Genomic DNA, 12,356 nt, shown 5'->3' on the forward strand with positions numbered 1-12,356 from the left:
TGAACTGGTGGGATCAGGTGGGAATGAACTGGTGGGATCAGGTGGGAATGAACTGGTGGGATCAGGTGGGAATGAACAGGTGGGAGTGCCAACTTATTTCTGACATTTCTCATCTGATAATTATTTCAGGAGTCTTGAGTCACATAACATTTTCCTAAATGGAGTGCATTTTGAGAGAGTAGTATCATCACTTAGAAGACATAACGGATCTGCCGTAAGTGGCCACCTCTTCACACAGGAAGCTGGAGGATGTCTCTCAATGTCATATAGGACCCTAGGTCGAGACAGAGATTCAGCCTGGTGGAAGAAAGCGAGAAGACTCGACTTTAATATTGGATATCGGTGCTCGGTGGTTCACATTCATCCTCTAGGTGGTAACACACATACACACACATACACAAAACACACACAAAACACACACATGCCTTCCCACACAAAACACACACTATCCTTCTTTTCCAATATCTTCTGCTAACTTGACAGCTCAATTATTTTGATTGTCTGACAGTTATCAAAGATTTCACACCAGGTAAAATAATATTGAATGGTTCTCTACCAATCTACATAAATGGAAAAGAGGACATATTGAATTAGCTTATTATATATACATTCTGTTAATATATAATATGCAATTTAGCAGACACTTTTATGCGTGCATACATTTTATGTTATGCGTGGATACATTTTACATATGGGTGGTCTTGGGAATGGAACCCGCTACACTGGCATTACAAGCACAACGCTCTACAAACTGAGCTACAAAGGACCTGTTTATTGTTAGTTCACAATTTGAAAAAGTCCTCAGGGGTCTAGGAGTTTAACATTTTAAAGTATGTTGGATTGAAATACTTGATGGTGCTACATGAAATACTTGATGGTGCTACATGAAATACTTGATGGTGCTACATCGAACCCCCTTGTTTATAGCATTATGCTGTATCTGGTTGTATGCAGTATGTATGCTAAGGAACCTGGCTGTATAATATGTATGCTGAGGAACCTGGCTGTATAGTATGTATGCTATGGAACCTGGCTGTATAATATGTATGCTGAGGAACCTGGCTGTATAGTATGTATGCAGAGGAACCTGGCTGTAAGCAGTATGTAGTGTATGCTGAGGAACCTGGCTGTATAGTATGTATGCAAAGGAACCTGGCTGTATGCAGTATGTAGTGTATGTAGAGAAACCTGGCTGTATAGTATGTATGCAGAGGAACCTGGATGTATTGTATGTATGCTGAGGAACCTGGCTGGCTGCAGTATGTATGCAGAGGAACCTGGCTGTATAGTATGTAGGCAGAGGAACCTGGCTGTCTGCAGTATGTATGCTAAGGAACCTGGCTGTATAATATGTATGCTGAGGAACCTGGCTGTATGCAGTATGTTTGTTGAGGAACCTGGATGTATAGTATGTATGCAGAGGAACCTGGCTGTATGCAGTATGTTTGTTGAGGAACCTGGCTGTATAGTATGTATGCAGAGGAACCTGGCTGTATGCAGTATGTTTGTTGAGGAACCTGGCTGTATAGTATGTATGCAGAGGAACCTGGATGTATAGTATGTATGCAGAGGAACCTGGCTGTATAGTATGTATGCAGAGGAACCTGGCTGTATGCAGTATGTATGCAGAGGAACCTGGCTGTATAGTATGTATGCAGAGGAACCTGGCTGTATGCAGTATGTATGCAGAGGAACCTGGCTGTATAGTATGTATGCAGAGGAACCTGGCTGAGGAACCTGGCTGTATAGTATGTATGCAGAGGAACCTGGATGTATAGTATGTATGCTGAGGAACCTGGATGTATAGTATGTATGCAGAGGAACCTGGATGTATAGTATGTATGCTGAGGAACCTGGCTGTCTGCAGTATGTATGCAGAGGAACCTGGCTGTATAGTATGTAGGCTGAGGAACCTGAATGTATGTGTATGTAGTGTATGCTGAGGAACCTGGCTGTATAGTATTTATGCAGATAAACCTGGCTGTATAGTATGTATGCTGAGGAACCTGGCTGTATGCAGTATGTAGTGTATGCTGAGGAACCTGGCTGTATAGTATGTATGCAGATGAACCTGGCTGTATAGTATGTATGCAGAGGAACCTGGCTATATGCAGTATGTAGTGTATGCAGAGAAACCTGGCTGTATAGTATGTATGCTGAGGAACCTGGCTGTCTGCAGTATGTATGCAGAGGAACCTGGCTGTATAGTATGTAGGCTGAGGAACCTGGATGTATGTGTATGTAGTGTATGCTGAGGAACCTGGCTGTATAGTATTTATGCAGATAAACCTGGCTGTATAGTATGTATGCTGAGGAACCTGGCTGTATGCAGTATGTAGTGTATGCTGAGGAACCTGGCTGTATAATATGTATGCAGATGAACCTGGATCTTTAGTATTTATGCAGATGAACCTGGATGTATAGTATATATGCTGAGGAACCTGGCTGTATAGTATGTATGCAGAGGAACCTGGCTGTATAGTATGTATGCTGAGGAACCTGGCTGTATAGTATGTATGCAGAGGAACTTGGCTGTATAGTATGTATGCAGAGGAACCTGGCTGTATAGTATGTATGCTGAGGAACTTGGCTGTATAGTATGTATGCAGAGGAACCTGGCTGTATAGTATGTATGCTGAGGAACCTGGCTGTATAGTATGTATGCAGAGGAACCTGGCTGTATAGTATGTATGCTGAGGAACCTGGCTGTATAGTATGTATGCTGAGGAACCTGGCTGTATAGTATCTATGCTGAGGAACCTGGCTGTATGCAGTATGTATGCTGAGGAACCTGGCTGTATAGTATGTATGCTGAGGAACCTGGCTGTATAGTATGTATGCTGAGGAACCTGGCTGTATAGTATGTATGCTGAGGAACCTGGCTGTATGCAGTATGTATGCAGAGGAACCTGGATGTATAGTATGTATGCTGAGGAACCTGGCTGTATAGTATGTATGCTGAGGAACCTGGCTGTATAGTATCTATGCTGAGGAACCTGGCTGTATGCAGTATGTATGCTGAGGAACCTGGCTGTATAGTATGTATGCTGAGGAACCTGGCTGTATAGTATGTATGCTGAGGAACCTGGCTGTATGCAGTATGTAAGCTGAGGAACACAGAATGCTCAACCATTTGAGAGTTGTGACACATCTAGAGTAAGGGTCTCCAGATCCCCACTGGCCCCCACCCTCACAGCTTTTCTCTCTCTCTCTCTCTCTCTCTCTCTCTCTCTCTCTCTCTCTCTCGCTCTCTCTCTCTCTCTCTCTCTCTCTCTCTCTCTCTCTCTCTCTCTCTCTCTCTCTCTCTCTCTCTCACACACACACACACACACACACACACACACACGCACACACACACACACACACACACACACACACACACACACACACACACACACACACACACACACACACACACACACACACACACACACACACACACACACACGTCAAGCAGCCAAAACCGCTTACATAATTTAATTTGGGGGTGGCAATCCAATAGTTTGACATGGACACATTTCATAATGACATATATATTTTTATATATTATATATTTTTTCTCCTACAGTTGATGGTTGTACTGAGCTCACAACATGTCTGATGAATGACCAGAGCTGACATTTAGGATCAGAACTGAGATCTGTTAAGACAGTGACAATAATTATTAAGGCACTGACAGATGATGAGGATCTTTTCAACTACGGCCTTGTCTTTTTTCACTGATGAGTACTGACAGTAGCACTGAGGAGAAACATGATGCATGATGTTACAGTGACCAGGGAGAAGCCCGATCTGAATCCATTAAGCAGCACACAATCAAGTTCATGTGTCATTTCGAGACTCACAAGTAATTCCTAACGCAGTAACTCAACTGTTGAATGAAAGAGGCGGCAGGTTTGGTTTGGAACAGAAGCTTGGGCTAGCACTGACCTCATGTCTCTGTGTTGAGTTTGAAATAAAAGACCGGAAAGGTCTTTTAGCTGAGGAAATATAACTTCGATGAGAGAAGGGAAGAGTAAAGAGAATGATCAGGTGGGAATGAACTGGTGGGATCAGGTGGGAATGAACTGGTGGGATCAGGTGGGAATGAACTGGTGGGATCAGGTGGGAATGAACTGGTGGGATCAGGTGGTAATGAACTGGTGGGATCAGGTGGGAATGAACTGGTGGGATCAGGTGGGAATGAACTGGTGGGATCAGGTGGGAATGAACTGGTGGGATCAGGTGGGAATGAACTGGTGGGATCAGGTGGGAATGAACTGGTGGGATCAGGTGGGAATGAACTGGTGGGATCAGGTGGGAATGAACTGGTGGGATCAGGTGGGAATGAACAGGTGGGAGTGCCAACTTATTTCTGACATTTCTCATCTGATAATTATTTCAGGAGTCTTGAGTCACATAACATTTTCCTAAATGGAGTGCATTTTGAGAGAGTAGTATCATCACTTAGAAGACATAACGGATCTGCCGTAAGTGGCCACCTCTTCACACAGGAAGCTGGAGGATGTCTCTCAATGTCATATAGGACCCTAGGTCGAGACAGAGATTCAGCCTGGTGGAAGAAAGCGAGAAGACTCGACTTTAATATTGGATATCGGTGCTCGGTGGTTCACATTCATCCTCTAGGTGGTAACACACATACACACACATACACAAAACACACACAAAACACACACATGCCTTCCCACACAAAACACACACTATCCTTCTTTTCCAATATCTTCTGCTAACTTGACAGCTCAATTATTTTGATTGTCTGACAGTTATCAAAGATTTCACACCATGTAAAATAATATTGAATGGTTCTCTACCAATCTACATAAATGGAAAAGAGGACATATTGAATTAGCTTATTATATATACATTCTGTTAATATATAATATGCAATTTAGCAGACACTTTTATGCGTGCATACATTTTATGTTATGCGTGGATACATTTTACATATGGGTGGTCTTGGGAATGGAACCCGCTACACTGGCATTACAAGCACAACGCTCTACAAACTGAGCTACAAAGGACCTGTTTATTGTTAGTTCACAATTTGAAAAAGTCCTCAGGGGTCTAGGAGTTTAACATTTTAAAGTATGTTGGATTGAAATACTTGATGGTGCTACATGAAATACTTGATGGTGCTACATGAAATACTTGATGGTGCTACATCGAACCCCCTTGTTTATAGCATTATGCTGTATCTGGTTGTATGCAGTATGTATGCTAAGGAACCTGGCTGTATAATATGTATGCTGAGGAACCTGGCTGTATAGTATGTATGCTATGGAACCTGGCTGTATAATATGTATGCTGAGGAACCTGGCTGTATAGTATGTATGCAGAGGAACCTGGCTGTAAGCAGTATGTAGTGTATGCTGAGGAACCTGGCTGTATAGTATGTATGCAAAGGAACCTGGCTGTATGCAGTATGTAGTGTATGTAGAGAAACCTGGCTGTATAGTATGTATGCAGAGGAACCTGGATGTATTGTATGTATGCTGAGGAACCTGGCTGGCTGCAGTATGTATGCAGAGGAACCTGGCTGTATAGTATGTAGGCAGAGGAACCTGGCTGTCTGCAGTATGTATGCTAAGGAACCTGGCTGTATAATATGTATGCTGAGGAACCTGGCTGTATGCAGTATGTTTGTTGAGGAACCTGGATGTATAGTATGTATGCAGAGGAACCTGGCTGTATGCAGTATGTTTGTTGAGGAACCTGGCTGTATAGTATGTATGCAGAGGAACCTGGCTGTATGCAGTATGTTTGTTGAGGAACCTGGCTGTATAGTATGTATGCAGAGGAACCTGGATGTATAGTATGTATGCAGAGGAACCTGGCTGTATAGTATGTATGCAGAGGAACCTGGCTGTATGCAGTATGTATGCAGAGGAACCTGGCTGTATAGTATGTATGCAGAGGAACCTGGCTGTATGCAGTATGTATGCAGAGGAACCTGGCTGTATAGTATGTATGCAGAGGAACCTGGCTGAGGAACCTGGCTGTATAGTATGTATGCAGAGGAACCTGGATGTATAGTATGTATGCTGAGGAACCTGGATGTATAGTATGTATGCAGAGGAACCTGGATGTATAGTATGTATGCTGAGGAACCTGGCTGTCTGCAGTATGTATGCAGAGGAACCTGGCTGTATAGTATGTAGGCTGAGGAACCTGGATGTATGTGTATGTAGTGTATGCTGAGGAACCTGGCTGTATAGTATTTATGCAGATAAACCTGGCTGTATAGTATGTATGCTGAGGAACCTGGCTGTATGCAGTATGTAGTGTATGCTGAGGAACCTGGCTGTATAGTATGTATGCAGATGAACCTGGCTGTATAGTATGTATGCAGAGGAACCTGGCTATATGCAGTATGTAGTGTATGCAGAGAAACCTGGCTGTATAGTATGTATGCTGAGGAACCTGGCTGTCTGCAGTATGTATGCAGAGGAACCTGGCTGTATAGTATGTAGGCTGAGGAACCTGGATGTATGCGTATGTAGTGTATGCTGAGGAACCTGGCTGTATAATATGTATGCAGATGAACCTGGATCTTTAGTATTTATGCAGATGAACCTGGATGTATAGTATATATGCTGAGGAACCTGGCTGTATAGTATGTATGCAGAGGAACCTGGCTGTATAGTATGTATGCTGAGGAACCTGGCTGTATAGTATGTATGCAGAGGAACTTGGCTGTATAGTATGTATGCAGAGGAACCTGGCTGTATAGTATGTATGCTGAGGAACTTGGCTGTATAGTATGTATGCAGAGGAACCTGGCTGTATAGTATGTATGCTGAGGAACCTGGCTGTATAGTATGTATGCAGAGGAACCTGGCTGTATAGTACGTATGCTGAGGAACCTGGCTGTATAGTATGTATGCTGAGGAACCTGGCTGTATAGTATCTATGCTGAGGAACCTGGCTGTATGCAGTATGTATGCTGAGGAACCTGGCTGTATAGTATGTATGCTGAGGAACCTGGCTGTATAGTATGTATGCTGAGGAACCTGGCTGTATAGTATGTATGCTGAGGAACCTGGCTGTATGCAGTATGTATGCAGAGGAACCTGGATGTATAGTATGTATGCTGAGGAACCTGGCTGTATAGTATGTATGCTGAGGAACCTGGCTGTATAGTATCTATGCTGAGGAACCTGGCTGTATGCAGTATGTATGCTGAGGAACCTGGCTGTATAGTATGTATGCTGAGGAACCTGGCTGTATAGTATGTATGCTGAGGAACCTGGCTGTATGCAGTATGTAAGCTGAGGAACCTGGCTGTATAGTATGTATGCTGAGGAACCTGGCTGTATAGTATGTATGCTGAGGAACCTGGCTGTATGCAGTATGTAAGCTGAGGAACACAGAATGCTCAACCATTTGAGAGTTGTGACACATCTAGAGTAAGGGTCTCCAGATCCCCACTGGCCCCCACCCTCACAGCTTTTCTCTCTCTCTCTCTCTCTCTCTCTCTCTCTCTCTCTCTCTCTCTCGCTCTCTCTCTCTCTCTCTCTCTCTCTCTCTCTCTCTCTCTCTCTCTCTCTCTCTCTCTCACACACACACACACACACACACACACACACACACACACACACACACACACACACACACACACACACACACACACACACACACACACACACACACACACACACACACACACACACACACACACACACACACACACGTCAAGCAGCCAAAACCGCTTACATAATTTAATTTGGGGGTGGCAATCCAATAGTTTGACATGGACACATTTCATAATGACATATATATTTTTATATATTATATATTTTTTCTCCTACAGTTGATGGTTGTACTGAGCTCACAACATGTCTGATGAATGACCAGAGCTGACATTTAGGATCAGAACTGAGATCTGTTAAGACAGTGACAATAATTATTAAGGCACTGACAGATGATGAGGATCTTTTCAACTACGGCCTTGTCTTTTTTCACTGATGAGTACTGACAGTAGCACTGAGGAGAAACATGATGCATGATGTTACAGTGACCAGGGAGAAGCCCGATCTGAATCCATTAAGCAGCACACAATCAAGTTCATGTGTCATTTCGAGACTCACAAGTAATTCCTAACGCAGTAACTCAACTGTTGAATGAAAGAGGCGGCAGGTTTGGTTTGGAACAGAAGCTTGGGCTAGCACTGACCTCATGTCTCTGTGTTGAGTTTGAAATAAAAGACCGGAAAGGTCTTTTAGCTGAGGAAATATAACTTCGATGAGAGAAGGGAAGAGTAAAGAGAATGATCAGGTGGGAATGAACTGGTGGGATCAGGTGGGAATGAACTGGTGGGATCAGGTGGGAATGAACTGGTGGGATCAGGTGGGAATGAACTGGTGGGATCAGGTGGTAATGAACTGGTGGGATCAGGTGGGAATGAACTGGTGGGATCAGGTGGGAATGAACTGGTGGGATCAGGTGGGAATGAACTGGTGGGATCAGGTGGGAATGAACTGGTGGGATCAGGTGGGAATGAACTGGTGGGATCAGGTGGGAATGAACTGGTGGGATCAGGTGGGAATGAACTGGTGGGATCAGGTGGGAATGAACAGGTGGGAGTGCCAACTTATTTCTGACATTTCTCATCTGATAATTATTTCAGGAGTCTTGAGTCACATAACATTTTCCTAAATGGAGTGCATTTTGAGAGAGTAGTATCATCACTTAGAAGACATAACGGATCTGCCGTAAGTGGCCACCTCTTCACACAGGAAGCTGGAGGATGTCTCTCAATGTCATATAGGACCCTAGGTCGAGACAGAGATTCAGCCTGGTGGAAGAAAGCGAGAAGACTCGACTTTAATATTGGATATCGGTGCTCGGTGGTTCACATTCATCCTCTAGGTGGTAACACACATACACACACATACACAAAACACACACAAAACACACACATGCCTTCCCACACAAAACACACACTATCCTTCTTTTCCAATATCTTCTGCTAACTTGACAGCTCAATTATTTTGATTGTCTGACAGTTATCAAAGATTTCACACCATGTAAAATAATATTGAATGGTTCTCTACCAATCTACATAAATGGAAAAGAGGACATATTGAATTAGCTTATTATATATACATTCTGTTAATATATAATATGCAATTTAGCAGACACTTTTATGCGTGCATACATTTTATGTTATGCGTGGATACATTTTACATATGGGTGGTCTTGGGAATGGAACCCGCTACACTGGCATTACAAGCACAACGCTCTACAAACTGAGCTACAAAGGACCTGTTTATTGTTAGTTCACAATTTGAAAAAGTCCTCAGGGGTCTAGGAGTTTAACATTTTAAAGTATGTTGGATTGAAATACTTGATGGTGCTACATGAAATACTTGATGGTGCTACATGAAATACTTGATGGTGCTACATCGAACCCCCTTGTTTATAGCATTATGCTGTATCTGGTTGTATGCAGTATGTATGCTAAGGAACCTGGCTGTATAATATGTATGCTGAGGAACCTGGCTGTATAGTATGTATGCTATGGAACCTGGCTGTATAATATGTATGCTGAGGAACCTGGCTGTATAGTATGTATGCAGAGGAACCTGGCTGTAAGCAGTATGTAGTGTATGCTGAGGAACCTGGCTGTATAGTATGTATGCAAAGGAACCTGGCTGTATGCAGTATGTAGTGTATGTAGAGAAACCTGGCTGTATAGTATGTATGCAGAGGAACCTGGATGTATTGTATGTATGCTGAGGAACCTGGCTGGCTGCAGTATGTATGCAGAGGAACCTGGCTGTATAGTATGTAGGCAGAGGAACCTGGCTGTCTGCAGTATGTATGCTAAGGAACCTGGCTGTATAATATGTATGCTGAGGAACCTGGCTGTATGCAGTATGTTTGTTGAGGAACCTGGATGTATAGTATGTATGCAGAGGAACCTGGCTGTATGCAGTATGTTTGTTGAGGAACCTGGCTGTATAGTATGTATGCAGAGGAACCTGGCTGTATGCAGTATGTTTGTTGAGGAACCTGGCTGTATAGTATGTATGCAGAGGAACCTGGATGTATAGTATGTATGCAGAGGAACCTGGCTGTATAGTATGTATGCAGAGGAACCTGGCTGTATGCAGTATGTATGCAGAGGAACCTGGCTGTATAGTATGTATGCAGAGGAACCTGGCTGTATGCAGTATGTATGCAGAGGAACCTGGCTGTATAGTATGTATGCAGAGGAACCTGGCTGAGGAACCTGGCTGTATAGTATGTATGCAGAGGAACCTGGATGTATAGTATGTATGCTGAGGAACCTGGATGTATAGTATGTATGCAGAGGAACCTGGATGTATAGTATGTATGCTGAGGAACCTGGCTGTCTGCAGTATGTATGCAGAGGAACCTGGCTGTATAGTATGTAGGCTGAGGAACCTGGATGTATGTGTATGTAGTGTATGCTGAGGAACCTGGCTGTATAGTATTTATGCAGATAAACCTGGCTGTATAGTATGTATGCTGAGGAACCTGGCTGTATGCAGTATGTAGTGTATGCTGAGGAACCTGGCTGTATAGTATGTATGCAGATGAACCTGGCTGTATAGTATGTATGCAGAGGAACCTGGCTATATGCAGTATGTAGTGTATGCAGAGAAACCTGGCTGTATAGTATGTATGCTGAGGAACCTGGCTGTCTGCAGTATGTATGCAGAGGAACCTGGCTGTATAGTATGTAGGCTGAGGAACCTGGATGTATGCGTATGTAGTGTATGCTGAGGAACCTGGCTGTATAATATGTATGCAGATGAACCTGGATCTTTAGTATTTATGCAGATGAACCTGGATGTATAGTATATATGCTGAGGAACCTGGCTGTATAGTATGTATGCAGAGGAACCTGGCTGTATAGTATGTATGCTGAGGAACCTGGCTGTATAGTATGTATGCAGAGGAACTTGGCTGTATAGTATGTATGCAGAGGAACCTGGCTGTATAGTATGTATGCTGAGGAACTTGGCTGTATAGTATGTATGCAGAGGAACCTGGCTGTATAGTATGTATGCTGAGGAACCTGGCTGTATAGTATGTATGCAGAGGAACCTGGCTGTATAGTATGTATGCTGAGGAACCTGGCTGTATAGTATGTATGCTGAGGAACCTGGCTGTATAGTATCTATGCTGAGGAACCTGGCTGTATGCAGTATGTATGCTGAGGAACCTGGCTGTATAGTATGTATGCTGAGGAACCTGGCTGTATAGTATGTATGCTGAGGAACCTGGCTGTATAGTATGTATGCTGAGGAACCTGGCTGTATGCAGTATGTATGCAGAGGAACCTGGATGTATAGTATGTATGCTGAGGAACCTGGCTGTATAGTATGTATGCTGAGGAACCTGGCTGTATAGTATCTATGCTGAGGAACCTGGCTGTATGCAGTATGTATGCTGAGGAACCTGGCTGTATAGTATGTATGCTGAGGAACCTGGCTGTATAGTATGTATGCTGAGGAACCTGGCTGTATAGTATGTATGCTGAGGAACCTGGCTGTATGCAGTATGTAAGCTGAGGAACACAGAATGCTCAACCATTTGAGAGTTGTGACACATCTAGAGTAAGGGTCTCCAGATCCCCACTGGCCCCCACCCTCACAGCTTTTCTCTCTCTCTCTCTCTCTCTCTCTCTCGCTCGCTCTCTCTCTCTCTCTCTCTCTCTCTCTCTCTCTCTCTCTCTCTCTCTCTCTCTCTCTCTCTCTCTCTCTCTCTCTCTCTCTCTCACACCCACACACACACACACACACACACACACACACACACACACACACACACACACACACACACACACACACACACACACACACACACACACACACACACACACACACACGTCAAGCAGCCAAAACCGCTTACATAATTTAATTTGGGGGTGGCAATCCAATAGTTTGACATGGACACATTTCATAATGACATATATATTTTTATATATTATATATTTTTTCTCCTACAGTTGATGGTTGTACTGAGCTCACAACATGTCTGATGAATGACCAGAGCTGACATTTAGGATCAGAACTGAGATCTGTTAAGACAGTGACAATAATTATTAAGGCACTGACAGATGATGAGGATCTTTTCAACTACGGCCTTGTCTTTTTTCACTGATGAGTACTGACAGTAGCACTGAGGAGAAACATGATGCATGATGTTACAGTGACCAGGGAGAAGCCCGATCTGAATCCATTAAGCAGCACACAATCAAGTTCATGTGTCATTTCGAGACTCACAAGTAATTCCTAACGCAGTAACTCAACTGTTGAATGAAAGAGGCGGCAGGTTTGGTTTGGAACAGAAGCTTGGGCTAGCACTGACCTCATGTCTCTGTG

This window comes from Salvelinus alpinus, chromosome 24, assembly GCF_045679555.1.
Source record: "Salvelinus alpinus chromosome 24, SLU_Salpinus.1, whole genome shotgun sequence".
NCBI classification, from domain to species: domain Eukaryota; kingdom Metazoa; phylum Chordata; class Actinopteri; order Salmoniformes; family Salmonidae; genus Salvelinus; species Salvelinus alpinus.